The sequence below is a fragment of the Protopterus annectens genome, chromosome 7.part1 (genome assembly GCF_019279795.1).
Source record: "Protopterus annectens isolate FY-2018-M chromosome 7.part1, PAN1.0, whole genome shotgun sequence".
Lineage (NCBI taxonomy): Eukaryota > Metazoa > Chordata > Ceratodontiformes > Protopteridae > Protopterus > Protopterus annectens.
Genome location: NC_056740.1, coordinates 301342586 through 301354840, shown reverse-complemented (window position 1 = coordinate 301354840; position 12255 = coordinate 301342586). Strand labels below are relative to the sequence as shown.

The 12255-nt window shown below is 42.2% G+C and overlaps 1 pseudogene; it reads right to left on the bottom strand.

Annotated features, from left to right (window-relative positions):
- The window catches only part of LOC122807579, a 44387-nt pseudogene extending 32669 nt beyond the window's left edge, over positions 1-11718 (bottom strand).
- Positions 11719-12255: the final 537 nt, after the last annotated feature.

Sequence of the window (12255 nt, the reverse complement as noted above, 5' to 3'; positions counted from 1 at the left end):
GGGTCCAACAATTGCAGAAGTGCACCTGTTTGACATGTTGGTTAGGACCAGATCTAGAATCTTTGTTCCTCTTGTCAGGGTATGGACAATTTGCTCCAGGGCATCTGAATTCACAAAGTCAAGGAACATTTGTGCTAGCGAGTTTGAGCTAGAGTAGCTTTCCCAGTTGATGGTAAGATAATTGAAATCCCCCATAACCAGTGTATTTGGTAAAATTTGGATTGTCTTCAGTTTGGTTAAGTAGGCGTCATGAGTGTTGTGACCCATGGAGGGGGATCTATAACTGGCTAGTACTTGAATGGGGGTCTTATCCACCATAACCTGGATCTGGAGTAAATCCATGGAGTTGTCCAGTCTAACAAGGCGTGAGGTGAATTCATCTCTAATATAGATTGAACCACTGCCTCCTTTGGCTTTCACACGTTCATTTTGTGGTCTAAAGGTGTGGAAGGCATTGTAGCCTTGCAGGGCTGGGGTATACTTTGAGGCTTTAAACCAGGTTTCTGTGACTGCAGAGACATCTACATTTTCTAGTGATAGAAATGCTTCTAAGGAGTGCAGTTTTTGCTTTGAGCTCCTAGTATTTAGCAGCATCACCCTTATTCAGTTCTGATTGGTTAATTTCACGTCAGTAATGTTGTTTTTGAAACCTTTCATAAAGAAGGCACTATGGGGAGGCAAGAGCTTTTGCCAGCAGCCAAAAGCCTAGGGGTGCCCGGTGCAAACCATCTCTGGCAAAGCAGAGAGGTTTGTTGACTAAGGCAGACAGGAACTGGATCCCCTTGCAGTGACTTCAAAAACTAAACCAATTACTGAAATTAATCATTTTTTGTTTATACTGTGGTATCATTCTTGCTGAGGGTAGTATGCTGCTCAAGGCTAGGGACATACCTGCCTGGGACACATACTCAGCTTGACCATGTCTCTCTTCATATAGTCCAGTGAGGTACGTCTCATGTCATTCACACCAACATGATCTGTGACAGAGTCATAACAGTACTTACTGCTGAGAGACCTGAGTGCATGCGTGATATGGCAAATTCTGACACTGGACAGGCAGCTGACCGTGACTTTCTACTTGTCCAGCCTGGTGAATGGAACATCCGTGTGTCTCACCACTGAGTCTCCAATGACAAAAAAACTTGGTTTTTGAGTGTTGTGCCTTACGGGCTTGGTGGATGAGACGCTGGTGTTGCTATGTGTCATGGGTGCTGTGGAGACTGTTAGCTGTAGCAAAATTGGAGGTCTCTGATGTTTTGGTAGGTTTTTCGAGAGAACCTCAGTGTTTGTGGATTTATGTGTCTGATGTATACCATGTGTATGAGTAGTGGTACTATGTGAATATTTAGTGGTGAATGAGTTGGCGACCTTCTCCATGTTACTGTTTTGAGTGAGAGAGAGCATGAATACTAGATTCTTGGTGTAAATATATCTCTCCCACTCTGTACTAGACTGTATTATTAGTAGAGGGTTGTCTGTGCACATGAGGCAATTGCTACACTGCCTCAAGTCCACCGTAGAATAAGTAAGAACAGCACTAAGGAAAATTAAGTCAGGGCAAGCAGCAGGCTCAGATGAGGTCACAGCAGATATGGTAAAGATTCTGGATGACATAGGGGAGAAATGGCTCCTGAGGGTACTCATAGCAGTGTGGAGAAAAAGGTGTATCCCACATGACTGGCTTGTTTTACCTCAGCAGATCCTGTTTGGGCATCCTGCAGAGTTCTACAGCAGCAGAAAGAAGAGAGAGAGACTTTGCTTGCTCATAAGCACCTGCGTTTGCTTTCTTTAGCTTAATTTTGCTTGCCGCACTTTATTACAGCCATTTTACAAGCTTTGGTATTTAATTTAACTGTTTTTTGCTGATTTTTTGCCTACTGCACTTTATTGAATCATTTTTCAACTGCATTTACTGTTGCAGACTACACACTCAAGTACACTAGCCTTTCAGAGCCTTAAAAGTGAATTTTATTGCTGCATTTACTGTTTTCTTGTTTCTGTGACAAAAAAATGAAAAAAAAAAATCCTATCTACTTACTCGTTTCCTGCCTTTTTATCAAACTAGAATAGTCTGGATCTCAGATTTGCTGATTTCAGGACTGTATTTTGTGTTTCTGAGTTGTCCAGACCTTGCTTGTCTGCTTATCAGTGGGAGTGATAAGCTCTGAGAAGCCTATCTATCGTTAGAGGAGTGGTTTCCAGCTCAGGAATTGTACTTTATTGGTCGTTTTGGGCTGCTTCTATCCCTTTCAACTTTCTGACTTAAAAACCCATTTTTGCAAGAGTTTGCGTTTGTTTTACCTCAGTGGATCCTGTTTGGGTGTCCTGCAGAGTTCTACAGCAGCAGAAAGAAGAGAGAGACTTTGCTTGATCTTAAGTGCCTGCTTTTGCTTTCTTTAGCTTAATTTTGCTTGCCGCACTTTATTACAGCCATTTTACAAGCTTTGGTATTTAATTTAACTGTTTTTTGCTAATTTTTTTGCCTACTGCACTTTATTGAATAATTTTTCAACTGCATTTACTGTTGCAGGCTACACACTCAAGTGTGCTAGCCTTTTAGAGCCTTAAAAGTGAATTTTATTGGTGCATTTACTGTTTTCCTTTTTCTGTGATAAAAAAAACGAAAAAAAAAATCCTATCTACTTGCTCGTTTCCTGCCTTTTTATCAAACTAGAATAGTCTGGATCTCAGATTTGCTGATTTCAAGAATGTATTTTGTGTTTCTGAGTTGTCTAGACCTTGCTGAGATAGAAGGAAGTCTTTCTGCTTATCAGTGGGAGTGGTAAGCTCTGAGTAGCCTATCTATCATTAGAGGAGTGGTTTCCAGCTCAGGAATTGTATTTTATTGGCCGTTTTGGGCAGCTTCTATCCCTTTCAACTTTCTGACTTAAAAACACATGTTTACAAGGGTTTGCATGTCGCTCAGCATCGCTAAGCTAGGGTAAACTATTACCAGTGCCTTAAAGTCTGCTCTTCAGATTTTCCCTTAGATCTTGCTAGCGTTCATCTCTGAGCAGTCACACTAGACCTCTAAACCCAGCACTTGCTCAGAACCTCTTGCAGCAGTTATTGTAAGCATACCAATGCTAGTAGCACTAACAACCCTCCATAAAGGAAATAAAAATAGCTTCAGTACTTAAAAGAAAGTAAAGCAGCTCCAGTACTTAAATAACTAAGCACCTTTCCAGGCATGACTAAAGGTCATTTCCCTGTGCTTTCTCCTATTAATCTGATGAAGTTGGGCATCCTGAGGCAATGTGGCAATTACCTCATGTACACAGACAACCATCTCCTCCTACTTCCAAACACATCCACTTGTGAGAGATGCACTTACATAGCCAAACTAGATGCCACTCTCTCTCCAACCAAGACTGGGCTAGCCAGTCAAGAGGAGAAAGTTAACACATACATCACACCACATAGAACACATAGCTCCCCAGATCACACACCACACCTCTCACATAGTAACACAAAACACACACACACGTTTGAGGAGGCTCTCATTAAAAATCTGCTCAAACAACAAAGACCTCCGAGGCAGAAATGCAAGCAACCGTCTCATCCAAACACAACCCCCAAGACACATAGCCCACATAAATAGTGTGCCACTCAGCCAAACCCCCTACGGCAAAACATTTTAACCAATACACTAGTCATTGGTGACTCAATAGTAAGGCACACTGACATCCCACTCACTAGGTTGAATAAGGAGAAAGTTATGGTCAGCAGCCTGTCGGGTGCCAGGATTCACCACATAATGCATGCACTTGGGTCTCTCCACAGCAAGTACAAATATGACTCTGTCATTGTCCATGTTGGTGTGAATGACCTAAGATGTACCTTCCTGGACTACATGAAATGAGACATGGAGGAACTCTTGGATCTTATAGCCCAGGCAGGTTTGACCCTAGCCCTGAGTAGCATCCTACCATCACCCAGAATGATACCACAGTACAAGCAGAAAATGATTGACTTTAACAATTGGCTAAGTTTCTGGTGTCATTCAAAGGGGATCCAGTATCTGCCTGCCTGGGATGACATGATAGACAGACCTCGATGCTTTGCCAGAGATGGCCTGTATCTGTCACCCCTGGGATTCCAGATACTGGCCAAGGCTCTTGCCACCCCTATAGTGCCTTTTTTAGGCAATGCTCTGAAGACAAATTTACCACCATAACAACTGCAAGCAAACGCAACCTGAGGGTTATACTACTCAACGCTAGAAGCCTAAATCTCAAAATGCACTCACTCAAGTCACTCCTTAAACTGGAGAACATCGACCTCTGTGCAGTAACAGAGATCTGGTTCAAGGCTCCGGAGAGCACCTCAGCACTACCAGGCTACAATCCATATCACACCTTTCAAACCCTAAATCTGGACCAAAACCCTAAAGGAGGTGTGGACTGAAGTCCAAAGGAGGTAGTGTATCCATCTCCATAAAGGATACACACACCTCCAGACTAGTTGCCCAACATAATGCATCAGAGATACTTCAGGTACAACTAACACTGGATAAAACTGCAATCCAGATTGTAGCCTGCTATAGATCCCCCACAATGTCCCAAGACTCCCACTCCACATTCCTGAACACTCTGGAAAGCATTAAGGTTCAACCTAATACCCTTATAATGGGAGACTTTAACTACCCCTCGATTAGCTGGGAAAATTACTCCTGTTCCATCTCATTTGCCCAATGATTTCTGGAATTCATTAATTCCAATGCCCTGGACCAACTCATTCTCACCCATACTTGAGGTAGAAACATACTCGACCTGGTCATTACAAATATGGGGGACCACTGCTCTACACCAGTAATCAACTCCTCCCTGGTAAGATCTGACCACAAGTTAATCACAGTCAATATCCAAATCCCACCCTCACCCCCCATGAAGGAAACCACAGTGAAGAATTTCTCCAAAGCCAATTTTGAGCTTCTAAAGACAGAAGTGTCAAACTTCACATCATCCATGCAAATAGAGAATGGATGTATGGCTGCTGAATCATACACCAAGGCACTGCATGAGCATTTACACAAGTGCATGGATCAGGCCATACCAAACAGAACCAAGATCCTGTCCTCCAAAAAAAGGAAGCCAATCTGGTGGTCCCCTGCCATTAACAAACTCTACAACAGAAGGAAAAAACTGTTGCAGAAAAAGGTAAAGTCCCAAGTCTGGAAAAATTCCCTTGTAAGTCTCAGCAAAAAACTGGGATCCCTCAGCAAATCCTCCAAAGCTAGTTATGAAAACAAAATTGCTTCAGATACTAACCACAAGGCATTCTTTAGCTATGTCAAGAATCTGCACAACAATATGCAGAGGTGCTCTGAACAACTGCACAACGGCACCACTTATACTGAACCAACAGATATTGCCAATATCCTGGCTGACAGGTTTGTGCAAACTTTACTCCCCCTTCACCCCCTAAAGGACCCATCCCAAATGCCAAATGCCAAATCCCTAATATCATGGCTGCATAGGTAGAAACTACACTGTCCAAAGCCAAAAATAAATCTTCCATGGGACCTGATAATATACATGGCTGTGTTCTACATGAATTACAAAAGGAACTGGCACCACACCTGAGTGCCTTGTTCAACCACAGCCTCACTTCAGGCTTTGTTCCTACCAAATGGCGCACCACCACAGTCATTCTACTCCACAAAGGGGGAGCAACTACTGACCAGGGAACTACCAACCCATCAGCCTGATGAGCCTGATCTATAAGGCCATGGAGTTCATCATTATGGATCTTATAAATAGGGATATAAGAAACCTTCAAACCCTAGACCCCTCGCAGTTTGGGTTTGTGAAGGGCAGATCATATCTTCTCAACCTGATAGACTGCTTTGAATCTGTCACCAGAGCTGTTGATGAAGGCAAAGTAGTCCATACAACCTACCTCGATCTAGCCAAGGCCTTCGACACCATCCCCCACTCAGGGATCATTGATAGACTCACTAACCTAGGCATTAACCCCTATGTCATAAGATGGGTTGCCAACTGGCTCGTGGACAGAACTCACACGGTGAAAGTAACACACTCCAAATCCGACTACCGGCCAGTTACAAGTGGAGTCCCACAGGGATCTGTTCTGCATGCTCCCCTGTTTGATATCTACTTCTCTGAAGTTCAGGCCAACACCAAGGGACTCTGGTTAACCAGATTTGCAGGTGACTGCAAACTGGGAGCTATTATTGATTCTCAAGCTGATATAGACATCCTACAAAAAGGCCTCACAGAGACCAACGACTGGTGCCAGAACCATGGTGTTAAGCTCAATGCTAAAAAGTGCATCATCATCCCCTTCGGGGAAAACACGGTGCCCACGAACTATCACATCGAAGGTAGCCCACTCAACTCCCAAGGTGTGTTAAGAGATCTAGGAACACAGGTAGATAGCAACCTCTAGTTCAACAGCCATGTTCCCACTGTCATTAGAAAGTCCTTCTATGTGGCACACCTCATTACAAAAGGTTCCTCATCCAGGAAGAAAGAAGTTATAATCCCTCTCTTCTCATCCCTCATTAGACCCATTATAGAGTACAGTGCCCCATTTGGCATGTACCTCACTAGACACATACAGCAACTGGAGAGGCCACAAAAATTCCACACAAAGAGGATCCTAGGACTCAAACACATGCCCTATACAGACAAACTCAAAAAAGTCCAGCTTTACTCCATCTCATATCACCTACTTAGAGGTAATCTCTGCTTGGCATACAAAGCCATGTCTGACCCAGTGTTACTAGACATGCTTTATCTGAAAAAGGCTCGGTCCCTCCTAACCACTCGCTCCAAAGACCTCAACTTCATCATCACAATAAACAGAATCTGCTGGAGGGACAGGTTCCTAACCCAGAGATTTCCCCTTCTCTGGAATAAACTCCCCATTCATGTCAAGCAGAACACTTTACTAGCCCTCTTCAAGAAAAATCTTGACGAGTGGATGGGTAACAGGAAATTGACCCCAGGGATCACTTCAACAGCCTTGCTCGATAGCGACACAAGGAACTAATGTCTGGCAACAGGATGACTGGGAATAGTCTTGAGCTAGGCTTATATTGGCTGCAGGGCCATTAGCCTAGTACTCACCTATGAACCTATGAGAGTAAACATATTAGTGCCAGTGTTATAGAACAAAGGGGACATTCACAACTGTGGGCAGTACAGAAGTATCAAACTCCTGCCACATTGCATGAAAATTCTGGAGAGGGTGACTGATAAACAAATCTATACACTGGAAAGCTGTCACCTCCCTGTTTTTTCCTGTTAAAACCAGTGTCCCCCAAGACTCTATATTGGGTTCTCTCTTGTTCAGTATTTTTACTAACAGTTTATCCTCTGCTATCAACCTCTCTGCACTCTTACAATATGCTGATGACTCGTCCCTTATTACCACTGCCCAGAGCATCCCAGAGCTCCTTGCTCTTACCCAAGACATTTTTACATCCATCGAAACCTGGCTCACCGATAATCAACTAATTCTAAATCCAAAAAAGACAAAAAGACAAAACTTCTACTTTTCCTTCCAAAAACACTGGCAACACACAAATCCACTTTCTCTATTACCTCCCTCAACAATACCACTATCAGACCAGAACCCCAAACTAAATTACTTGGTGTTATAATTGACGATGAATTAAAATTCGACATACATATCCATCATTGCATTAAAAAAACACCAGAAGGTTGGTCTCTTGTACTGTAACCACAAACTGCTTTCACCCTCCACCAAACCCTCCCTGGCCTTGTCTCTCCTATTACCATGTCTTTTGTATGCAGCTCCAGTTTTTACTAGCCTTCAGTCTTCACTTCTCTCTAAACTAGAGCAAGCATACAATAAAATAGCTAGTTTCCTCTAATGTCCCCCACAAATCCCACCATTGCCTCGCCCTTAAATCATTACAATGGCCTGAATTCCCTAAACAATTGTTTCTTTCTTAACTGCATATCACGCACTCATTTCTTTATAATCTCACTTCCTGTCCCTCCATCTCTAATATTGTATCTCTATATATCCCCTGACGTCAACTTCGTACATCTAACAAACATCTTCTTGACATTTACATACCGTCAAAAAATATCGGTAAGGCCCTATATAAATACTTTGTAGCTTACACCTGGAACTCCCTTCCACTTAAAATAAGAAGTATTCCCCATAAGTTCCATTTCAGACTTCAACTCAAACACTACCTTCTTAAGACCTGGTCCTGCCCTTGCCAAGCTCCAACCTGATCTCTGACTGATTTCTTCCTAAATTCTACTTTTGATTACTTTAAGTTTTTTTCTCTTTTTATCCGCCTTTCTTTCTTGCTCTTCTAACACTCCAATTTACAGTATATCTACAATCAGGTTCTTGTAAATATTCCTACTCAGGGATTATCCTGCCACTATTGTATTGGATTTTTGAAACTTATATATAAATATATTGTCTTTATTGATTTCATTTTATGTAAATGTTTCTTGTCAATATTACTATTGTAATTTTTAGTCTTTGTATTAATTGCTGTTTTTTTGGCATGTCTGTAATTGTAATTGGAGCTTTTCTTCTCGGGTCTCCACTGAAAATGGGCCTTTCGCTCAGTTGGACCAACCCGGTTAACAAATGACAACAAACAAACAAACAAATAAATAAATAAATAAAATAAATAAATAAATAAATATGTAGAGTAGTGGAAAGTAAGATTGGAAATGAGCAGTTTGGATTCAGATCAGGATGCAGCACAAATGACACAATGTTTGCAGTGAGACAGATAGTTGAGAAGAAACTAGAGATAAGGAAAGGAGTCCAACTGGTCATTCCTAGACTTGGAGAACGAATATGACAAGATCACAAGAAAGCTGCTTTGGACAGTCCTGCGGTGGTTCAAAGTTGCAGAAACACTGGCAAAATTAGTGCAAGCTATGCACAAGGACCCAATTGCTCAAGTACGAACAGTGTTCGGTCTTACAGAGGGGTTCCCAGTGGGAGTAGGTGTACACCAGGGTTCAGCTCTGAGCCCACCGCTGTTACTAGTGATGGACTACATTAGCAAACAAAACAAAAAAACGCTGATGCCCATTAGCTCCAGGAATGAATTCTTTTGAAAAAAATAAGCGCTTTCGTCCACTTCTTTGCTGTAGACTTCTTCAGATTAAGAAAACAGTTCCCCCCCACCAACTTTTCAATGTTTAAAACCACACAGTGGTTAAATGCTACATTACATGTAGTAACCAAATAATGCAAAAGTATATTGTACATAACATGGTACACAGTCGTGGGCAGTAAAGGCAGAGCAGCTGAGGAAGTTAGAGGTGATGGAGATGAAGTGCCTAAGATGGGTGGTAGGATGCACACTGTGGGACAGATGAAGAAATGAGGACATCAGAGCAGAAGCCAAAGTAGCTCCAATTGCAGAAAAGATGAAAGAGGACAGATTATGGTGGCTTAGGTACATGTGCTGAAAAGCAGAAGACAATCTAATGAAGAAGATTTATGACAGACAGGAAGAAGGCAAGAGGAAACAAGGGCATCCAGCAAAGAGGTCAGTCTGAGGTTAGACCTGTGACACTCAGGCGTGAGTCTTAAAAAGCAAAGTGCCATTGAAAAGAGAGATAGACAGCGACGGTTGACACGACATCCTGAACCCATGTCGAAAATGAGAAAAAAGGGGTTGATGATGATATGGCAAGGAACATTTCTGATTGTAATTTAGACATAAAGAAGCTCTAGTGCATCATGCTTAACCAGCTTTGATTTAAATATCTCATGAAGGAAGACTGAGGCACCTCCACTTTCTTTTCTCTCCTGCTCAGTGACTAGTCCAAGAGTGTGGAGGACATTATAGCCCTGAACAGCTAGAGCAGTCTCTGCTGTTTTAAACCATGTCTCAGTCACTACAGAGGTACTAACTTCCTCCATGGTGAGGAGAGCTTGTAGGGAGACAAGTTTCTTGTTAAGTCTTGGGGCACATTGTACATGCAATATAGACAGCGTTAGCTTGGACGCAGTCATAGATGTGATGTTAATGAATCCCCAGGATTGTGTTAGACTACTGTGCTCCATAATTATGTCATGTGACCTCAACTTGTATCAATTGTTATTACAGCTGCTTCCATTAATCCATTGATTATGCTGAATTGGAAGGAAAGTTATGAATATTTGAGAAATTACCATTTTGCAGCAATGTATAATGCCTAGCAATGTGGCTAGTATTGCTTACTGCTTTATATACTGTTGTAAAGTCTTTAGGCTTCATATGTTGTAACAGTCTGGTGTGTTTACTGCTTTCTGTACTCATACCTCTCAACCTCTTAGAGCCGGAAATCTGGACAAAGCTATAAATAATGGTTAGGACAAAGCCCCCAAAATAGGGACGCTTTAAATATTGCTCTTACAGACTTAGAAAGTTGATAGAATAACATGTTTTGCATTAGCATGACTTTTCTGAAGGGTATGAAGCCTGAAACTCTAATGTCTATCATTATTTTCAACCTTTAATGACTTCCAACGATTTTCCAGAAAACCACAATTTTATGAGAAGCACACCAAAAATATGAGGCAACAATCCGGACATTCTGCAAAAATCTGTACATTTGAGAGGTATGTCTGTACTGCTCTAAATCCATTGACTGGGATAGGTTTAAAGAATGAAGGGAAACAATCTGACAGTTCACCGCCCACTCTTACAGAGCTGTAACTTTGTAAGTGTAGAGAAGTGCAGATCTGAGCTAATATCATGAGACTTCACTGTGAGATACTGTGCATACCTTGGCACGATGATGCTGGCATGCAGATAAACTGACTGTAGCAGTAGCCTTGATATGAAGGTGTCAAGTGAGGGACACTATTTGATTCATATGGGTGGAAAGGGGTGAATAGTAAAGTAAGGAAAACAGGGAAACACAGGAGGATGGCAAAGCAGGAATGAACAGAAGGAGGTGGGAGAGGAGGGAGTATTTTTTTAGTTGGGATAGACCCCCTTTTCTGCAGTATATGAGGGGAAGAGATGGAGGGATATAAGGAAGCAAGGTTAGGGATGCCAGTTAGGGAAGACTTAAGGGTTACGGCACAACACATATAAGAAGGGCAAGACAGACGGGGTAGTGACCACACGATAGTGAGAGGAATACAGAAAGAGGACAGACAAATGGTGATGGGTGAGGATGTGGTGCAATGTGCAATGGATAGTTATGACACAGGATGTACACACAGATGATAGAGGCCAGGAAAGGGACAGGGGACTACAGATCTAAACCCTGCCTGGGGGTATGAGTGTGGGCAGTCCCTAGTGTTGGAGGGGATGTACTTCTAGGCAACTTAGTGTCCAGAGACTGCCAGTTCAGTAAGTTTTGCAGTTGCTGCAGTTGGCATCAATATGGGTCCAGCTATACCCCTGCCCTCTGAGCCCTCTCCATTGCAGCCTCCACCACCTCCTGTAGCTGGAAGCTCATGAGGCAAAAGTGCACATCCTGGGCTATCCACTGGAGAGGAACTACCACTTTTCCCCATTGAGATAGTCCCAAGGCAAATAGCAGGTTGTGATCCATCACAAACTGCAGCAGCAGCAGCAGTGGTTGGTGGTAGCATAGGTATCATAGGCTGTTCTAGACCTGCAAAGGGAAACAAAATGGGAAATAAAACAGACATTACTATAATGCAAAAATAATTAATAAAAAAATAATTGAAACCTAAATAATGAAAGGGAAGACACTTACCAGGTTGGGACACTGACATTATACTTCACATTATACTTTCATAGCCTCCTGTAGTATATGTACCTGCTCAGTTTGATCTCATCCCATACTGGAAAACAAAAAGTTCAAAAGGCATTTGTTAAATCAATAGATACATTATCAGCATATTAAAAGAACAGTATGGTGTTTGCGTATGTAAAGATCCTGTGACTACCACAGGGCTATCAATGGACTTCATGCTATGGGCTTCTTCCTGAAGTGTAAATCCTAACAGTTTCCCCACAGACACCTTATAGAGTTACAGTAACCATAAAAACCTTGATAGATAACATTAAAGCCTGCTGGCCAGCAATGGCTGTGCCATTGTATATGTGCAGGTGTGTGTGTGTGTGTGTGTGTGTGTGTGTGTGTGTGTGTGTGTGTGTGTGTGTGTGTATTCTCCCAAACAAATATCTGTAATGAAGCACATTTGACTTGACAAGTGGGTATAAAACAGAGCATTCAATACAGAAATATATTCTGCTATAAACATTAGTATGCAAAGGGGTATGGTACAGAAAAACATTTTCAGTAATGA